The following is a 22,285-nucleotide window of genomic DNA, read 5'->3' on the forward strand; positions in this document are numbered from 1 at the left end:
AGCTGGTAATTGTTGTGCACAAGTTTTATGAATAAAACAACAACTTTTTTATTATGGAATTGAAGTAGGTACTATTCCTATCAAGTGTGACAATACTAGTGCTATTTGTCTCACTAAAAATCCCATCCAACACTCTAGAACTAAGCACATTGAAATTAGACATCACTTCATTAGAGACCATGTCGTTAAGGAAGATGTAGTTCTAGAATTTGTTGGTACTTTTCACCAATTAGCAGATATCTTTACAAAACATTTAGACAAAGAAAGATTTTTGACACTTAGGAGAGAATTAGGTTTAACTAACCTATCTTCACTTAGTGTTTAAAATAATTTTAGCAATTTTAAGAATAAATGAAAAATGCTTAAAATAGTAATTTTTTATTGCATTCATTGCTATTAGTTAAGGGGAGTTTATGTTCTTTGGTGAAAATTAATTTTATGTTTAAATGTAGTTTAAGGATTAATTAATTGATTGAACATGATTAATTTTCAATATATGAGTTGCCAATACCACTAGAGCTAATTAATTTAGCATTCTGAGTGTTTTAAAATGGATTTTTGACATTTTTGTGCTTCATGCATCGATACACTTAACAGTGCATCAATACATCCCTTTGAATGTGCATCGATACACCATGAAGATGCACCGATGCACACTGCCATGCATCTATGCATCCTTTAGGTTTTGGGTTTAAAAGGCTTATTTTCTCATTTGTTTCAAAGCCTAAAACTGCACCCTCATCAGCCGCACGCCTCGTTCACTCTCTAAATTCTCCTCTTACTCCAAAATCATCGTTTTTAATCAGAATTCATCCTTATTTCATCTCAAAGTCCTGCTTTTATCATCAAATCGTGCAAAACAACATCACAATCCTCTCAAATCCGAAATTTTCAAGGTAATGTTTCAAAAACTTCTATTATATTGATTTTTGATCTTAAGACTAGTTTTAATTAGTTCTAGGATGAACATTATATCGAGCATTGATTATTTGATGATTACAAACTAGATTTTACAACTAATTTCATCAAAAACTCACAATTTTTCAAAGAATTTTTGAATTTTCGAAATAAAAATATCGAAAATCTAAATTTAATTTTTAAATTTGATGTTTTTGATTTAATTACGTTGTTTTCAAGAAAAAAATATACATATTATAATTCTAAAACACTTTTTTATAAATAGTTTTTCAAAACTATGTCCGTTAGGATTCGGTTTAGAGAACCTTGAATTATTGCGGGCACAATTAAGTTTTGGGATTGATTATTTTGCATACATGTATTTTTAAATTGCAGGTTATATTCCTTATTCCAATTCCTAAACCATGTCTAACCCTAATTGACCTAGGACTTCTTCGAGTCATTTAAACTGACCCTTTAACCTCGTTCTTCCTCCACCTAATAGACTTATAGGATCCTGTTTTAATATGCATGAACATCGTAGAGACGAATTATACCATAAGTATATAAATTCCTTCCAATCTTATAGAATCCGGGAAGAGCGTATTCCTTGTCTTCAAGCCATGATTGATATTGACTTCGAATACCTTCCGATTCTAAAAACATGGAAGTTTGATAAAATGTTTCATCTAAAACCTATCATCTATCATCAGTTAGTCCGTATTTTCAACTCTACTGCAGTGTGTATTCAAAACCAGACTCAGTGTGGAACAATAGCAATCAGATCCTACCTTTTAGGACAATATATTAATATTGACCCCGAGACTATAGCTTTCCATTTTGGGTTAGATGACGATGGTATTTATAATGAGAATGAAACTGTGGATTATCCCTATGTTTCAAACGCTAGTGTTAGTACTCTACGATCTCATCACGATCGCTTTCTTCATTTGATGATCTCTTGGTGGTTTAGACCATCCAGAGGTAGGTACTCCACTCTTCGTATGAGGGATTTATGGTGGATGCACTGTCTCAAGAATAAAAACAAAATAAATCTGCCCCACATTATTTTTAGTCAACTAGTGGATATCATAAACATTGTTCCTTCATGACATGTCGAAACATTAGTTTATGGATGTCTTCTAGTAACCTTTTTATCAAACCTAGTCTAAATGTCTCTCTTGACAATCCCATTCCTCTCCAAAACCAAATCAATCTCACCTCATTAAAGAAAACTGACTGGAAACAAGACGAGGAAACCGGTCTTTGGGTCTTTCGACTGGTAAGCAAACTTCGGGAGCAAGTTCTTCACGAGCTGCTCCTAGCTCCTCTCGTGCTCCTCCTCCTCCTCTGGCTCCGGTTGCTGACGTTGATCTCGAAATTCAATAGCTTATACAAGATATCGATAATCACGTACCAGATTATGAGCCTACACCAGAACCAGCTCCACAAGAGAATCAAGTGCCTCCATATTTTCGTTTGTTTTTTGAGACATTTGATTTATGGTTTGCTTCCATCGAATCCCATTTGACTGCTAACAATGAAGCAGTGCATCATCGCTTGGACGCATTGGAAGCTCAACAAATGGAGTTTCAACGGTAGATGCTTGCACGTATAGATGCTCTCTCTCTTGAGATGCAAGAACGATTTCCTCCTCCTCGAGATCATCCGATGGAGTATATATATCCTTGTTATGCTCTCTTGATTTTAAAACTTGGATTGATTTTGATGTTTCTGGAGTGCTTGTATTGGTTTGTTAAATGTTTGAATTTATTAGGAGTTGGATGATTGAATGTTTGAACTTATTTTGTATATATTTGGTTTGGTTTGAATTTTGAGCTTGAAGTTTATTAATTTTTGCATCATATACATATTAGTTACATTATGACCAATTATGCCATTTCACATTTGATTGTGAATATTGATTATGAAACTAATGACTAATCTCTCTTTTGATTGTGATCTTAGCAGCTTAATCTTTAAATTAATCATTTGGCTAAGTTTTTAAAAAACTTGTTTAAATATGTTTTAGAGTCTTTTTGATTTAACAAAAAGGGGGAGAAATGTTAAATGTTATAGGGAGAAGTGTTAAAGTTAGGGGGAGTAATTTCAAACTTGATTTTCCAAATTTATTGTCAAAGAAAATCTTAAAGTTACTAAAATGTTTTGTTATATCAAAAAGGGGGAGATTATTGAAAACATTTTGATGTTTCGATAAAACAAACTAAGTATAAATGAATTTTAAGATTTTACAAAAGATATTTATAAGTATATTCAATTAAATTAATCGAATGTCAAATTATTACTCCAATTCTTTCAAGATCAATTTCAAACCTTACTAAATGTGTAAAATTATGTTTTATACTTAATATATTTTTGAAACAATTTTCACAAAGTATTTTGAACCAAAATCAAGACTAAAATAAATTGTTCAAAGTGATGCACCGATGCACCAATCCATGCATCGATGCACCATGGAATAAATTGAACATCGAATGCATTTTATGCATCGAATACATTTTATGCATCGATGAAATACCATGGATCGATCAACTCAGGATTTTATGAAATCATCGAATGCATTTGATGCATCGATGCACAAGCCATGCATCGATGCACTCTGGCTATTTTGAAACATCGAATGCATTTCATGCATCGATGCACTCTTAGTGCACCGATGCACTCTTAGTGCACCGATGCATTAAGGGTTCAACGGTCAAAATATTTGAATTTTACACTTGATGCACCGATGCACCATGGGTATGCATCGATGCACAGACGCTCCCAACAGATTTTATTAATTGTTTTCATACTTAAACGATTATATTGACTCCACAAACCATCCCCAACGTTCAGAATCATTTGAAGGAGTATTTAAACAAATTCTGAAGCCATTGATCAACAACAATCAAGAAGAAATCATAGAGAAACAAGAGAGAAAGCATCAAACATCAAGTTTGTGCAATTCAAGCCAAATTTCCTTTCAATATTCATTTTACTTTCAAGAACACAATTTGTGCTCATTTGTATTTATCTTCGAGTGTTCTTATCTTATTCTAGAATTGTGCAAACATATTGCCTTATGAGGTTTTCCTTGTATGTTTGCAAATTTGTGTATTTCTCTTTGAAAAAGTGTGTGCTCAAGAATTGGGGTATAATTCTTGAGGGAGTTGTAAGGTTACTCTTTGTCCTCAAAAGAAATAACAAATTAGTGAATTTGTTAGAAAATCCTTAGTGTGGATAGATAAGATAGTGGACGTAGACTTTGGTTGAGAAAGTTGAACCTCTCTAAATCGTTGTGCAATTACTTTCAATTTTCTGCAAAAGCTTCTACCAACTTTTTAATTGCCAACTCACCCCCCTCTTGGCCAATTTCGTCGATCGATTAACTCAACAATTTGTATCAAAGCCTCATTCATTTGAAGGTTTAATTGCCTCTTGATTCGATTCGGGAAGAGTTACATCGATTATTAAGTCATCAATGGCCTCTACTTCAAATGTTGACTCCGGTCTCGATTTGATACCCGTGAACAAGCCTCCTTTCTTCAATGAAGCTAATTATGCCTATTGGAAGAATAGAATGATGTATTTCATTTAACCAAGTGACATGGGAGCATGGAATGTTGTAGAAGACGGATATATCAAGCCTCCCACTCATCCAAGATTGTGGAGTGAAGGAGAGATAAGAATGTTCCAGCTCAACTCCAAAGCCATCCATATCATATTTTGTGCTCTTGGACCAGATGAATATGGAAGAGTTTCATCTTGTACAACCGCCAAAGAAATATGGGATAAACTACAAGTCACTCATGAAAGCACCGACGAGGTAAAATAATCTAAAATTAGTCTTCTAACACATAGCTATGAAAATTTCAGGATGAAACCAAATGAAGATATCAAAACTATGACGGATAGATTCTCAACGATCATCAATGGTCTCAAATCATATGGAGAGATCATTCCAAACGAAAAGCTTGTGAGAAAGTTAGTTTACTCACTTCCAAAATCGTGGCAATCCAAAAAGACGACAATCATCGAGGCTAAGAACCTAAAGTCCTTAACTCTTAAAGAGCTAATCAGTTACCTCCTCACTCATGAAATGATGCTTGAAGATGAGGTGGACCTCGATAAGATTGACGATACACCAAAGGAGAAGGAGAAGAATAAAAACATTAGAGTTGCTCTCAAATCCATAAAAGATGAGAGTGGTTCAGATGACGATGACGAGGAAATGGTATTGTTTGCCAAACGGTTCAGAAAAATGATGAGACCTTACCAAGGAAGAAATTCAAACGAAATAAAGGCCTAAAAAATGAACCAAAAGATAAGGACCCTATCATTTGCTATGAATGCAAAAAGTCAGGGCATGTCAAATATGATTACCCATAATTGAAGAGAAAGGGTCAATAAAAGAATAAGCACAAGCCTCATGTGGCTACATGGAGCAATGAAGAAGGTTTCAATGAAGAGGAACAAGAAGTAGAAAACTTGTACTTGATGGCTTTCGAGGAAGATTCTAAGGTAACCTTTAACTCATTTGAATTAGATGATTTATCTTATGATGAGTTATTAGAGGAATATAATGGGTTAGTTTCAGATTATGAGAAATTGTTTTTAAAATATAAAAATGATGTTTCAAAATTGAAAAATGAAAATAAGCTCATATCCAAGACCAACAATGATTTTGAAAGTAAAATTATTGATTTGTAAATCAAACTAGAAGAGTTTGAAAAATAAATTTAGATTTGCAATATTTAGTTTCAAAGGTCATTGATGATCATCAAACGAAAATTGATGATCTTAAAACTTCTTTTGATAAAGTTGGAACAAAACGTTTTGAAAAAGGGGAAAATTCAAAAACCAACTTTGTTAGAAAAAGTTTTAAAAACTACAATCATAGAGGTCCCCGAAGAACCTCTAATGAAAAAATATTTAGAAGTATATGGGTTCCTAAAGGACTCATTACTACTAGAGATAAGGATATCCTACATAAATGGATACCTAAGGGGATTAGGATTTTAGAAACTAATGAATATGGACCCAAAATAATTTGGGTACCAAAAATAAAAAATCAATCTATGTTTGTAGGAAAATGAACATTGCTACAAGGCATGGGAAGAAAATTCAAACTCAGGGTACCATGATAGTGGATGCTCAAGACACATGACCGGAGACAAAAGCTGGTTCATAGAGCTCAACTCAAAAAATGGAGGAGAAGTGACTTTTGGTGATGATTCAAAAGGTCACATTGAAGGTATAGGTACTATAGGTAATACCTCTTCCATACAAATTAAGAATGTTTTATATGTGAATCGATTAAAGCATAATCTATTGAGTATTAGTCAATTGTGTGATAAGGGATTTAATGTCATGTTTGATATTAATGGTTGTAAAGTCATTGACATTGCATCTAATCGGATTATGCTTGTTGGTCATAGAATAGGAAACATATACATGGTGCATTTAGACTCTATTGATATGACTAATTTATGCCTAGTTGCTAAGGATGAGCATGATAGTTGGTTATGGCATAGGAGACTAGGACATGCTAGTATGAGTGTTTTGCAACGGCTAATTCAAGGAGATTTAGTTCGAGGGTTGCCTAAACTAAAATTTGATAATGATAAAATATGTGATGTTTGTGCTAAAGGAAAACAAAAGCGACTTTCTTTTAAATCCATTAATGATGTATCAACTAGTAGAGTATTACAATTGATTCATATAGATCTTTTTGGACCAACTAGAACTACTAGCTTGGGTGAAAAATAATATGCATTTATCTTGGTAGATGAATATTCTAGATATACTTGGGTTCTATTTTTAAGTAATAAAGATTAAGCATTAGAACATTTCATCACATTTTCAAAAATAATCCAAAATGAAAAAGGTTACTCTATAACTGGTGTCAGGAGTGATCATTGCACTGAATTTGAAAATCTTGGATTTACTGAGTTTTGTAAATCTAATGGCATTATTTCATGCTAAAAGTGATGAAGGAATTTTTTTGGGTTATTCCTTAAATTCTAAAGCTTATCAAGTATTTAATAAAAGAACTTTAGTTGTAGAAGAGTCTATACATGTTGTTTTCGATGATAATCCCCTTCCGAGGAAGGATTCTTGTGTGAATGATGATGTAGGCATTATAAATATAAATGACGTTGGACATGACGTTGGAGAACCATCATCAAAGGAAGAAACAAAAGATGAGGAAACTCAAGATCTTCTCGAGAATCCAACCATTGAAGAAAGGGAAGTATCTTACCCAAGGGAATACAACTAAGTAAAGGATGGTGAGATTATAGGTGATCCATCCAAAGGGGTAACAACTCGATCTTCTCTTAGAAATATTTGTAATTATGTTGCATTTATCTCATGCATAGAGCCTAAGAATATTAAAGAAGCATTAAATGATGAACATTGAATTATGGCTATGCAAGAAGAGTTAAATCAATTTGAGAGAAGTAAAGTATGGACATTAGTTGAAAGGCCTAGTAATAAATCTACTGTAGGTACTAGATGGGTATTTAGGAATAAGCTTGATGAAAGTGGTAATATAGTGAGAAACAAGGCTAGACTTTTTGCTCAAGGGTATACTCAAGAAGAGGGCATAGACTATGATGAAACATACGCTCCCGTAGCTAGAATGGAAGCAATTAGAATGTTATTAGCATTTGCATGTTTTCATGAATTTAAATTATATCAAATGGATGTTAAAAGTGCTTTTTTTAAATGGGTTTATAAAAGAAGAAGTGTATGTGGAACAACCTCCTCGTTTTGAAGATTTAAAATTTCCAAATCATGTTCTTAAATTGACAAAAGCACTTTATGGTTTAAAACAAGCCCTTAGAGCTTGGTATGAAAGATTGTCAAATTTTTTAATTGAAAAAGGTTTTTCCAAAGGGAAGGTTGACACTACATTATTTTTAAAGCATAAAGGTAAATATTTATTAGTAGTTCAAATTTATGTTGATGGAATAATATTTGGTTCTACTAATGATGTTCTTTGCTAAGAATTTTCTAAGCTAATGCAAAGTGAATTCGAGATGAGCATGCTGGGGGAGCTCTCATTTTTCTTGGGACTCCATATCAAGCAAAGAAATGATGACATCTTCATCAATCAAGCTAAGTACGTCAAAGATATGCTCAAGAAGTTTGGACTGGAAAATGGGAAACCTCATGACACTCCAATGAGCTCATCAACAAAGCTTGACATAGGTGAAGGAGGTAAATGTATGGATGTTAAATTATATAGGTCAATGAGTGGCTCTTTGCTTTATCTAACTGCAAGTAGATCGGACATTATGTTTAGTGTTTGCTTATATGCTAGATTTTAATCATGCCCTAAGGAATCACATTTACTAGTTGTTAAGAGAATCTTTAGATACCTTAAGGACACTCCTAGATTAGGACTTTGGTATCCTAGAGACTCTAGCTTTAGCTTGCATGCCTTTTCTGATGCGAATTATGGAGGATGAAAATTATATAGGAAAAGCACCTCCGGTACTTGCCAATTCCTTGGAAATATGCTAATTTCTTGGTTTTCAAAGAAACGAAATTGTGTTGCATTATCTACCACTGAAGCAGAATACATTTTAGTTGGTAGTTGTTGTGCACAAGTTTTATGGATGAAACAACAACTTTTTGATTATGGAATTGAAGTAGGTATTATTCCTATCAAGTGTGACAATACTAGTGCTATTTGTCTCACTAAAAATCTAATCCAACACTCTAGAACTAAGCACATTGAAATTAGACATCACTTCATTAGATACCATGTCGCTAAGGAAGATGTAGTTCTAGAATTTGTTGGTACTTTGCACCAATTAGAAAATATCTTTACAGAACCTTTAGACAAAGAAAGATTTTGGACACTTAGGAGAGAATTAGGTTTAACTGATCTATCTTCACTTAGTGTTTAAAATAATTTTAGCACTTTTAAGAAAAAATGAAAAATGCTTATAATAGTAATTTTTATTGCATTCATTGCTATTAGTTAGGGGGAGTTTATGTTCTTTGGTGAAAATTAATTTTATGTTCAAATTTAGTTTAAGGATTAATTGATTGATTGAACATGATTAATTTTCAATATATGAGTTGCCAATACCACTAGAACAATAGAAGTAATTAATTTAGCATTCTGAGTGTTTTAAAAAAGATTTTTGACATTTTTGTGCTTCATGCATCGATACAGTAAACAGTGCATCTATGTATCCCTTTGAATGTGCATCGATACACCATGAAGATGCAAGCCTTGAATGTGTATCGATGCACATTGTCATGCATCGATGCATCCGTCGGGTTTTGGGTTTAAAAGGCTTATTTTCTCATTTGTTTCAACCCTAAAACTACACCCTTATCAGCCACACGCCTCTTTCACTCTCTAAATTCTCTTCTTACTCCAAAATCATCGTTTTTAATCGGAATTCATCCTCATTTCATCTCAAAGTCCTGCTTTTATCATCAAATCGTGCAAAACAACATCACAATCCTCTCAAATCTGAAAATATCAAGGTAATATTTCAAAAACTTCTATTATATTGATTTTTGATCTTAGGACTAGTTTTAATTAGTTTTAGGATGAACATTATATCGGGCATTGATTATTTGATGATTACAAACTAGATTTTACAACTAATTTCATCAAAAACTCACAAATTTTCAAAGAATTTTTTAATTTTTGAAATAAAAAAAATAAAAAATCTAAATTTAATTTTTAAATTGACGTTTTTCATTTAATTACATTGTTTTCAAGAAAAAACTATACATATTATAATTCTAAAACATTGTTTTCTAAATAGTTTTTCAAAACTATGCCCATTAGGATTCGATTTAGATAACCTTGAATTATTATAGGCTCAATTGAGTTTTGGGATTGATTATTTTGCATACATGTGTTTTTAAATTGCAGGTTATATTCCTTATTCTGATTCCTAAACCATGTCTAACCCTATACATGCTAGGACTTCTTCGAGTCGTTCAAACCGACCTCTTAACCTCGTTCTTCCTCCACCTAATAGCCTTACAGGATCCTGTTTTAATATGCCTGAACATCGTAGAGACGAATTGTACCATAAGTATATAAATTTCTTCCAATCTTATAGAATCCGGGAAGAGCGTATTCCTTCTCTTCAAGCCATGATTGATATTGACTTCGAATACCTTCCGATTCTAAAAACATGGAAGTTTGATAAAATGTTTCATCTCAAACCTATAGTCTATCATCAGTTAGTCCGCATTTTCTACTCTAATGCGGTGTGTATTCAAAACCAAACTCAGTGTAGAACTATAGCAATCAGAACCTACATTTTAATACAATATATTAATATTGACCCCGAGGCTATAGCTTTCCATTTTTGGTCAGATAACGATGGTATTTATAATGAGAATGAAACTATGGATTATCCCTATGTTCCAAATACTAGTGTTAGTACTCTACGATCTCATCACGATCATTTTCTTCATTTGATGATCTCTTGGTGGTTTAGACAATCCGGAGGTAGGTACTCCACTCTTCGTATGAGGGATTTATGGTGGATGCACTGTCTCAAGAATAAAAACAAAATAAATTTGCCCCACATTATTTTTACTCATCTAGTGGATATCATAAACATTGTTCCTTCAAAACATGTCGAAACATTAGTTTATGGATGTCTTCTTAGTAACCTTTTTATCAAACTCGGTCTAAACGTCTCTCTTGACAATCCCATTCCTATCCAAAACCAAATCAATCTCACCTCACTAAAGAAAGCTGACTGGAAACAAGACGAGGAAACCGGTCTTTGGGTCTTTCGAACTGGTAAGCAAACTTCGGAAGCGAGTTCTTCACGAGCTGCTCCTATCTCCTCTTGTGCTCCTCCACCTCCTCCAGCTCCGGCTGCTGACGATGATCCCGAACTTCAACAGCTTATGCAAGATATCGACGATCACGTACCAGATTATGAGCCTACACCGAAACCAACTCCACAAGAGGATCAAGTGCCTCCATATTTTCGTTCGTTTTTGGAGACATTTCATTTACGGTTTGCTTCCATCGAATCCCATTTGACTGCTAACAATGAAGTCGTGCATCATCGTTTGGACGCATTGGAAGCTCAACAAATGGAGTTTCAACGGAAGATGCTTGCACGTATAGATGATCACTCTCTTGAGATGCAAGCACGATTTCCTCCTCCTCCCGATCCTCTGATGGAGTATATCTATCCTTGTTATGCTTTCTTGATTTTAATTGGATTGATTTTGATGTTTCTGGAGTGTTTGTTTTGGTTTGTTAAATGTTTGAATTTGCTAGGAGTTAGATGATTGAATGTTTGAACTTATTTTATATATATTTGGTTTGGTTTGAATTTTGAGCTTAAAGTTTATTAATTTCTGCATCATATACATATTAGTTACATTATGACCAATTATGTCATTTCACATTTGATTATGAATATTGATTATGAAACTAATGGCTAATCTCTCTTTTGATTGTGATCTTAGCAGCTTAATCTTTAAATTAATCATTTGGCTAAGTTTTTCAAAAACTTGTTTAAAAATGTTTTAGAGACTTTTTGATTTAACAAAAAGGGTGAGAAATGTTACATGTTATAGGGAAAAGTGTTAAAGTAAGGGGAGTAATTTCAAACTTGATTTTCAAAATTTATTTTCAAAGAAAATCTTAAAATTACTAAAATGTTTTTTTTTATATCAAAAAGGGGGAGATTGTTGAAAACATTTTGATGTTTCGATATAACAAACTAAGTATAAATGAATTTTAAGATTTTACAAAAGATATTTATAAGTATATTCGATTCAATTAATCGAATGTCAAATTATTACTCCAAGTCTTTCAAGATCAATTTCAAACCTTACTAAATGTGTAAAATTGTGTTTTATACTTAATATATTTTTGAAACAATTTTCACAAAGTATTTTGAACCAAAATCAAGCCTAAAATCAATTGTTCAAAGTGATGCACCGATGCATCAATCCATGCATCGATGCACCATGGAATAAATTAAACATCGAATGCATATTATGCATCGATGCACTCAGGATTTTATGAAAACATCAAATGCATTTGATGCATCAATGCACAAGCCATACATCGATGAACTCTGGCTATTTTGAAACATCGAATGCATTTCATGCATCGATACACTCTTAGTGCACCGATGCACCAAGGGTTCAACGGTCAAAATATTTGAATTTTACACTTGATGCACCGATACACCATGGGTATGCATCGATGCATGGATGATCCCAACTGATTTTATTAATTGTTTTCACACTTAAACGGCTATATTGACTCCACTAACCATCCCCAACATTAAGAATCATTTGAAGGAGTTTTTAAACAAGTTCTGAAGCCATTGATCAACAACAATCAAGAAGAAATCATAGAGAAACAAGAGAGAAAGCATCAAACATCAAGTTTGTGCAATTCAAGCCAAATTTCCTTTCAATATTCATTTTGCTTTCAAGAACACAATTTGTGCTCATTTGTAATTATCTTTGAGTGTTCTTATCTTGTTCTAGAATTGTGCAAACATATTCCCTTGTGAGGTTTTCCTTGTAAGTTTGCAAATTTGTGTATTTCTCTTTGGAAAAGAGTGTGCTCAAGAATTGAGGTATAATTCTTGAGGGAGTTGTAAAGTTACTATTTGTCCTCAAAAGAAAGAACAAATTAGTGAATTTTTTGGAAACTCCTTAGTGTGGATAGCTAAGGTAGTGGACGTAGACTTTGGTTCAGAAAGTCGAACCACTCTAAATTGTTGTGCAATTACTTTCAATTTTCTCCAAAAGCTTCCGCCAACTTTTTAATTGTCAATTCACCCCTCTCTTGGCCGATTTCGTCGATCGATTAACACAAAACATCCGGAATAACCGGAGTGATTTGAGTCGAAAAAGAAGAAACAAATATTCAGGGAAATTACCATCTATGACAAACGATCGGATTATCGAACAACTTGAGCTGAGCAACTCTCAGAACTGATGTCTGTCGACTGGTCAATTCATTTCCCTTTCTGGTATTCACTCTATAATACCAACAATTCTTGACCATAAATCGTCTTCAGAATTATTATTGAATAATTCTTAAGGAGACAAACAAATATTTCAATGGTCTTTACTTCATTACCATGTTTCAACTATATTTGACCATACTGACGTACTTGATTCATGGTTCATGACCCATAAGGACAACTCATCGAGTAAATTTAACAGTGTTTCCAGATTCATCCAAATCACTTATTTAATCCTCATCCATTGAGGTTACTTCGTTCATTTAGCAATCATGTACATCCCGGTTACTTCAGAGTTTTTTGGAGTAATACAGACATTTCTAAATTTCATACACATATTGTACCTTTTTTTAGTTCAATTTACTCAATCTGATGTTCGTGGTTGATTTTGTCTCATGAATATCCACTTCTTAGTACCGAATGCGCTGTAGAGTTGAGTTGAGCTGAGCTAAGCACTTATAGAATTATCATTTATCCAAACTTGAGAATACAAAAATGTATTCAAGTGACTTCTATGTCGTTCAGTTACTGATATAACATTAGCATTGGTTGCTCGGCTTAATATGTGATCCATAACTTTTAAGAGCAGTAACATATCCATATTTATTTGGATTCCTTAATTAATCCAAGACATTTACTTAATCTAGACCATAAGGGCATTTTGGTCATTTTGGTGCTCAATGTTTTTTCATTCATTTTAAAGCTTGAGGATGTCCATTCATTCCTGGGCTTGGTGATATTCTTGAGTCATTTTTATTCCAGGGGTATTTTGGTCATTTTATAGATTCAGTGTATTTCAATCATTTCTTTCCGTCCGATTTTATTATTAAATTCAATCTTATCATTTATTTCAGTCCATTCGAACAATTCTAACAAAAGAACACCCCCGATAAATTGTTCTTCAGGTATTAACTCATAACTCGGATATTTTTGGGTCAAGTGCCTTATCAGATTTTACAAACGGAATATCATGAATTTTTCTGTACCAAGACAGGATCTTAACAATTAAATTCATAGTTTATCGAGTTAAGTACAAATCCTCAAAGTACTTTCTCATTCCGGGTCAACTCGGACTACTTTTACCTTTCAATGGCATTTTCATAATTTCTTAACCAAATAGTTTCAGTATTAACTCTTTACGAAAATAACTATAATTTAGAGATCCTATGGTTAATTTCTTTTCAGAACATTCTCCAATCTTGAAATGATTCCTTAACAGACTTCTAGTATCGTGTATAAACCCTCTTGGGGTTTAAAATCGGTAATCCAAATTTTCCAATTAAAACTAACATTTCTTATGCACATCTGTAGTTTTATCAGACCAATAAGTCTTTTCAGAGTTATCAATCAACTTTCAAAGACAATTCTTGTCATTTTTTCAACATAAGGGTATTCTCATAATTTTACCCTAATAGAGTATTCTCATAATTTCTCATCCAAGTACCTTTGATTAAATAAATTATAATTTACATATCCATGGTTGATTCTTTTATCACTTAATTCTAGAACTTGTAATTTAATTCCAACTGTCCTCCAATTCTTATAATAGTCATCTGAGCCATATTCACTTACCTACTTTCTACCGCATTCATATCGAGTGTAGAACTTCATTAATTACACATATGAGACCAAACATTTCCATTCATGCATTTACCAATACTAACATGTTCTATAAAACATAAAGAGGTAGTCATGTATTACCTCGATTTCTATGCCATACTGATCAACCATAAAAATTTCATTCGAACGCCCTCGATATTTAATTTAACTTTCAATAATTCCTCAAATACAAAACAATAAACATTTCATAAAAAACGGGGCTTAATTCTAAAAAATGGATCGAATCGGGTGATTAATTAGTGAAAACCAACTTATCGGGTTCGAATTTGGCTAAACAGACCACAAAAACAATTTTAGGATGTTGAAAAACATTTGAATAGGTATACCGGGTCAACATCAAAGGTCGTTCAACGTCCGGTCAACGACGGTCAAAGTTCTGGTCAACAATGGTCAACGCAGGTCAATGGTCAACAGTCGACCGTTTTACATAAATATCACCCTAACAGAAATTAATTATAAAATTATCCACCTTCTACAAATATTTACAAAACTAACACCCGAATTTTACATAAATATCACCCTAATAGAAATTAATTACAAAATTAACACCCCCTATGTGCAGTGGCGGTGCGTGTGATGCGTGAAAAGTGATACGTTGTCGGAAAATTCCCAAAAAAATTCCTAAAAATTATTTTAAGCCATTTTCAGACACTTACCAAGCTCAATTTATAATTTTGAACGGCGGAGAGCATGATTCTGAAACATCGAAAACTTTGAGTTTCTCACCCCTCCACACATTGGCGACGACGGAGAAACGAAGGACACTGGTGGACTCAAAATGCTGCAAGGAACACGATGGTGTGGGAGGTGTCGAAAACGGATGGCCGGATCATCGTGAATCGACGAAAAACCAACTAAAATTGAGTTAAAACCGATGATACTTCTGATTGAAATTAACGACGAACGGAGACGATTCACAATGAGATGTTTGAGGGGTTTTGTTCATCGATCGACAACGAACACGATGGTGGTTTCGATTTGTCGATCGGAGGTCGGACGATGATTAGATCAGAGTTGAAAAGAGGGTTAATGGGGGAAGGGAAATGGGAAAACATTTTGGAAATTGATCGGGGAAGAGGTTTATATTTCATCCCATAAAAAATGGGTAAACCATGAGTTTAGTCATTGAACTTCCTACACTTCTTAAAACGGTCTGCCAACTTTGAAATTTTACAATTTAATCTACCATTTCTTTCAAAATACCAATTAAATCCAATACTTTATAATTTCTAAAATTTAGCCCCTAAATTGGGGTGTTACAATTCTCCCCTCCTGAAAAGAAATTCGTCCTCGAAATTTATTTATGTCACATAATTGCATAAATAAAACTTCCATCAATTCTTGAATATCTTCAAGTAGCTTTTACAAAAATGCGAGTTCTTTACTAATCCTTAACCAACTGAGCATACATTCTTATCAGAACTTTTACTCATTTCAATAAAAGAATCCGAACAAAAATTTCCTTGAAGAATCAATTCATTCTTGGTCATTAAAATAGGCTCATAGAGAAGTAGCATATCCCAATTTCATTTCCGGAGTCGAGTCGGAATTTCTCAGATGAATAACTCTCACATGGCTCGTGAGGTACTTTACAGCTTTTAGCCATATGTTAATAGTATTCTTTTTTATACAAGTATAGCCTTAACGAATAGAAACTTCGGTTTACTCGTTACATATAGGGACTCAGCCATGAAGTTCTGGCTCAGAGAAGTACGATTGTAGTCTAGGGGCATATACTGATAAGACATCTTTTGAAATTTTACCGGCCAATCTATCTTGAAAAATTTGACTCAACAATAGCTCCGATACCACTAAATGTAACCCCCTCAGACCGATGCGGTAGCCCGATCCGATCTGAAGTGTCATATTAGGGCCACCGGAGTGACCCACTGTAAAAATAGCAGAAAATTTAAAAATTTTCTTAAAACATGTAAAATCAAAAAATGATTTATTATTGTTCAGCAATTAAACAGATTTTTCAAACTCAGATATAAAACAAAATACAATCTACTTGCCCCCTAATCACATGCACCATACTCTGCAAGCAACGCCGGAAGAACTCCCTTACTGATGTTGATAGTTGTACTTGTACAATTCTTTTAACCTGCAATGGTGAGTAATAGAGTGAGCTTTGAAAAGCTCATTAATACAGAACTACCAGATGTTGATACAAGACATACCGATAAATGGAAAGCCATATCATTTCTTATTTAATCAAATATATATCGATTTTCGGATTAATCTGGAGTTCCACTAGTAATTAAACGAATATAAGCCATGAATATCTCTGTTCGTAAGAAGCATTCATAATATCACATTTTCAGGAGATAGAATAGGATGTCTAGTGTGTTCCATCAGTACGATAAAATCATAATAGGTACACTAATCAAATGATAGTTCAGTAAATCCCATAAGCCATACTGTAGTGGAGCTTTTTAAACTCGTATTTTAAAACCATCGTATAAAGAGTTAACCTAAGGGAACATCTTAGGGCCTGAGAGCCTACCCAAGAAAGTTCGAGGCCACGGGGCCTACCTAAGAACACATCTTAAAGCCACAGGGCCTACCCGAGAATGATCTCAGGGCCGCAGAGCCTACCTAAGAGTCACATTAGGTCCATAAAAATATTCCAGCTTGATCAGAGTTGTACTTTACAAATTTGTATCTCCAAGATACAATTTATACATTGATAGAATTCCATAAGCCATCACCAATAAGTTGGTTCATCCATAAAATAGTAACCATAAATTTTAGTGTACCTCATGTTAAAACAATAAAATAGTTTATTAAAATATAAAGAACACACTAGAGAAATCCCAATATTTATCAGAGACATTTTGTAGTCATCAGTATGGATAACAGAAAACTTATGCAATTTGATCAGATTCCAGGAACGAGGTCCTATTGAAGAGAATCGGTTACTAATCGATCTAATCAGACATTTAAGGTTGATACTTTAGAATCCCACTATGTTTTCATGTGCATCCAGAATAACCGGAGTGATTTGAGTCGAAAAAGAAGAAACAAATATTCAGGGCAATTACCATCCTTGACAATCGATCTGATTATCGAACAACTTGAGCTGAACAACTCTTAGAACTGATGTCTGTCGACTGGTCAATTCATTTCCCTTTCTGGTATTCACTCTATAATACCAATAATTCTTGACCATAAGTCATCTTCAGAATTATTATCGAATAAGTCTTAAGGAGACAAACAAATATTTCAATGGTCTTTACTCCATTACCACGTTTCAACTATATCTGACCATACTGGCGTACTTGATTCATGGTTCATGACCCATAAGGACAACTCATCACGTAAATTCAACAGTGTTTCCAAATTCATCCAAATTACTTATTTAAACCTCAGCCATTGAGGTTACTTAGTTCATTTAGCAATCATGTCTATCCCAGTTACTTTAGAGTTTTTCGGAGTAATACAGACGTTTCTAAATTTCAGATACATATTGTAATTTCTTTCAGTTTAATTTACTCAATCTGATATTCGTGGTTGATTTTGTCTCATGAATATCCACTTCTTAGTACCGAAAGCACTGTAGAGTTGAGATGAGCTAAGCACTTACACAATTATCATCGATCCAAACTTGAGAAGACGAACACGCATTCAAGTGACTTCTATGTCGTTCAGTTACTGATATAACACTAGCATTGGTTGCTCGGCTTAATATGTGATCCATAACTTTTAAGAACAGTAACATATCCATATTTATTTAGATTCCTTAATTAATCCAAGACATTTACTTAATCTAGACCATAAGGGCATTTTGGTTATTTTGTTACTCAATATTTTTCCATTCATTTCAAAGCTTGAGGATGTCCATTCATTCCTGGGCTTGGTGATATTCTTGAGTCATTTTTATTCCTGGGGTATTTTGGTTATTTTATATATTCAGTGTATTTCAATTATTTCCTTCCGTCCAATTTTACTATTAAATTCAATCTTGTCATTTATTTCATTCCTTTTGAATAATTCTTACAAAAGAACACCCCCGATAAATTGTTCTTCAGGTATTTACTCGTAACACGAATATTTTCGGATCAAATGCCTTCTCAGATTTTACAAACGGAATATCATGAATTTTTCTATACCAAGATAGGATCTTAACAATTAAATCTGTAATTTATCGAGTTAAGTATAAATCCTCAAAGTACTTTCTCATTCCGGGTCAACTCGGACTATTTTTAACTTTCAATGACATTTTCATAATTTCTTAACCAAATAGTTTCGGTATTAACTCTTTACGAAAATAACTATAATTTAGAGATCATATGGTTAATTTCTTTTCAGAACATTCTCCAATCTTGAAATGATTCCTTAACAGACTTCTAGTATCGTGCATAAACCCTCTTGGGGTTACAAACCGATTATCCAAATTTTCCAATTAAAACTAACATTTCTTATGCACATCTGTAGTTTTATCAGACCAATAAGTCTTTTCAGAGTTATCAATCAACTTCCAAGGACAATTCTTATCATTTTTTCAACATAAGGGTATTTTCGTAATTTTAACCTACCAGAGTATTCTCATAATTTCCCATCCAAGTACCTTTGATGAAATAAATTATAATTTACATATATATGGTTGATTCTTTTGTCACTTAATTCCAGAACTTGTAATTTAATTCCAATTGTCCTCCAATTCTTATAATAGTCATCTGAGCCATATTCAGTTACTTACTTTCTACCGCATTCGTATAGAGTGTAGACCTTCATTAATTACACATATGAGACCAAACATTTCCATTCATGCATTTACCAATACCAACATGTTCTATAAAGTAAAAAGAGGTAGTAATGTATTACCTCGATTTTTATGCCATACTGATCGACCATAAACATTCCATTCGAATGCCCTCGATCTTTAATTTAACTCTCAATAATTCTTCAAATACATAACAATAAACATTTCATAAAAAAAATGGGGCTTAATTCCGAAAAACGGATCGAATCGGGTGATTAATTAGTGAAAACCAACTTATCGGGTTTGAATTTGGCAAAACAGATTCAGGACGTCGAATAACATCAGAATAGGTATACCCGATCAAAGTCAAAGGCCGTTCAATGCCTGGTCAACGACGGTCAAAGTTTTGGTCAACGCCGGTCAACGCAAATCAACGGTCAACAGTCGACCGTTTTATATAAATATCACCCTAACAGAAATTAATTACAAAATTAGCCACCTTCTACAAATATTTACAAAACTAACACCCGAATTTTACACAAATATCACCGTAACAGAAACTAATTACAAAATTAACACCCCTAATGCACAGTGGCAGCGCATAAACAGTGATACGCTGTCGGAAAATTCTCGGAAAAAATCCTAAAAATTATTTTAAGGCATTTTGAGACACTTACCAAGCTTGGTTTACAATTTTGAACGGTGGAGAGCTCGATTCTGAAACATCGAAAACTTTGACTTTCTCACCCCTCCATACGTCGGCGACAACGGAGAAACGGAGGACACTAGTGGACTCGGAATGATGCAAGGAAAATGATGGTGCGGGAGGTGTCGAAAACGGATGGTTGGATCGTCGCGAATCGACAAAAAACGAACTGAAATTGAGTGAAAACCGATGATACTTTCGATTGAAATTAACGACGACCGGCGCTGATTCACAACGAAAGGTTTGAGGGGTTTTGTTCATTGGTCGATAACGAACACGATGGTGGTTTCGATTTGCCGATCGAAGGTCGGACGATGAGTAGATCGGAGTTGAAATGAGGGTTAACGGGGGAAGGGAAATGGGAAAATATTCTGGAAATTGATCAGGGAAGGGGTTTATAATTCATCCGATAAAAAAATAGGTAAACCATGAGTTTAGTCACTGAACTTCCTGCACTTCTTAAAACGGTCTGGCAACTTTGAAATTTTACAATTTAATCCACCGTTTCTTTCAAAATACCAATTAAATCCAATACTTTATAATTTCTAAAATTTAGCCCCTAAATTGGGGTGTTACAATTCATGCCATACATCTCAGGAACATGTAACTTCTCTTGTCAAGGGTTGCATCTCACAAGAAAAGATAGGTTCTCATCCTCATGAAGGATTGCATAGATCCTTTCATTGGTCATAAGGATATTTTGGAACACGGATTCTAGTTGTTTCTGATAGTCTATGAGTGGCATAAAATTTCCTTGCAAACTAATCCTCAGATATTCCACTTTAAATTCCTCAAACAGATTCACACAAACATAGACATATTTCTCTCAACCATTGATAAAAGTACAAAGATCTGGCAAATGCCTCAGTTCTCACCAGGCAGATAAGAGGGTGTTCCACCCTCGATTTGGTTCTTTCTTCGGTTGAAGATACCACTGATATTAGGTAAAAGGACCTTTTTTGAGACAGAAGGCCTCTCTTTATCCAACTTTTGTACATGAATGATTTTCTCTGGTGGGTTCACATCTTGAATTCTGTAATGCCGTAGGGATGATTAGGTCGGCATGTGTGTTTCTGATAGAATCCGGGATGCAGCTTCAGCTGCTTTCTTCTGTTCCCTTATATGCCACCTTCGGAGCTTTCCTTCCACTACTCTCTTTGCTGCTTCAGCCATCTCTGCACTCTCAAAGCACCTGTAGTTGCAACCTACATATCTTCAATCTCTTTTTGAGTCGACTCTAACCTCTTGAGGGCCACCTTTTCACTAGCCTTTAAGGCTTCCACCTGAACCATGGCAGCTGCCACTTTCATTTCAGCTAAATTATTACACTCTTCAACTTAATTTATGGCTCAAAGGCTCGAATTCTTCCCTGAAGATTGTGATATTGGCTCCAGATTCAGAGGTCGAGTAACGTGCAGCGGTTGCTCTCTCGGAAAGCATCTTTATCTGATCAAGTGCTCTTATCTCAGCTTCTTTCGCATCTTTAACTTCTTCAAGAACAGCTCTCAGTTGCTTACCAACTTCCTTGAATGCCATTTTTTCTGCTTCAGCTTCCGACTTTAACTTCTCGGCTTCCTTTTTCATACATTCTGCTTCTTGCCGTGCATTTTTCGTTTCCACCATTATTTATTGGAGGGTTGAAATCATTTTTTCACATGAACCTCTTGTTTTGGATTCCTCTACAAGGAAAGCTTCAAGCTCGGATTTATTTTTTTGTAGGTGAACATGTAGTTCTCAGCAATGGACTCCGCTTCTATTTCCTTCTCCTGCAGTTCCGAATGTTCTTTCTTCACACTCTATCTCCAACTTGAGAGACTCCAGCATATGTCTAAATGAGTTTTCTTCTTCAACAACTTTTTACAGTGATTCTTTAGCTCTATCTAGCTCCAAGGTAACGGTTCGCACAGAGTCCAAATCAAAAGCCTTTGCATTCTCCATTTGCTTCTACAAAGTCCCAATCTGATTAACTATTTTTGAAAGTTGTGCTTCAAGATTTCGTGTAAGCTCCGGGTCAAATTGACTCTTTAAAGCTAATAACTTCTTAGTCGACTCTTCAATGGTAGCTTTTTACAACTGACTCTGCCTTATCTTTTCAGCAAAAATTTAGCTTGTTCTTACTGTGCTTCAAGAGATGCAAGCTTCACTTGTCCAATCAATCCCTGTAATGATGAAATTTTCTTTGAAAGCTCTCCAACCTTCTCAATGTCAACCTTAGCCGAATCTTTAGCTTCTTCCATTTGGTTGAAGGCCATAATTTTCACTTATAAGGATACACTGCAGTCCTGACGAAGCTTCCTCAATTCTTGTTTCACAGCATCGAGTTCGCCAATCTGCTTTGACTTATGTTTTGTTGCC

At 34.2% G+C, this 22,285-nt stretch overlaps 1 pseudogene; it reads right to left on the bottom strand.

The window, feature by feature from the left end:
* LOC120165420 overlaps positions 1 to 22,285 on the bottom strand; it is a 41,808-nt pseudogene that overhangs the window by 19,409 nt on the left and 114 nt on the right.

Source organism: Hibiscus syriacus, unplaced genomic scaffold (genome assembly GCF_006381635.1).
Source record: "Hibiscus syriacus cultivar Baekdansim isolate YM2019G1 unplaced genomic scaffold, ASM638163v2 tig00111582_pilon, whole genome shotgun sequence".
NCBI classification, from domain to species: Eukaryota; Viridiplantae; Streptophyta; class Magnoliopsida; order Malvales; family Malvaceae; genus Hibiscus; species Hibiscus syriacus.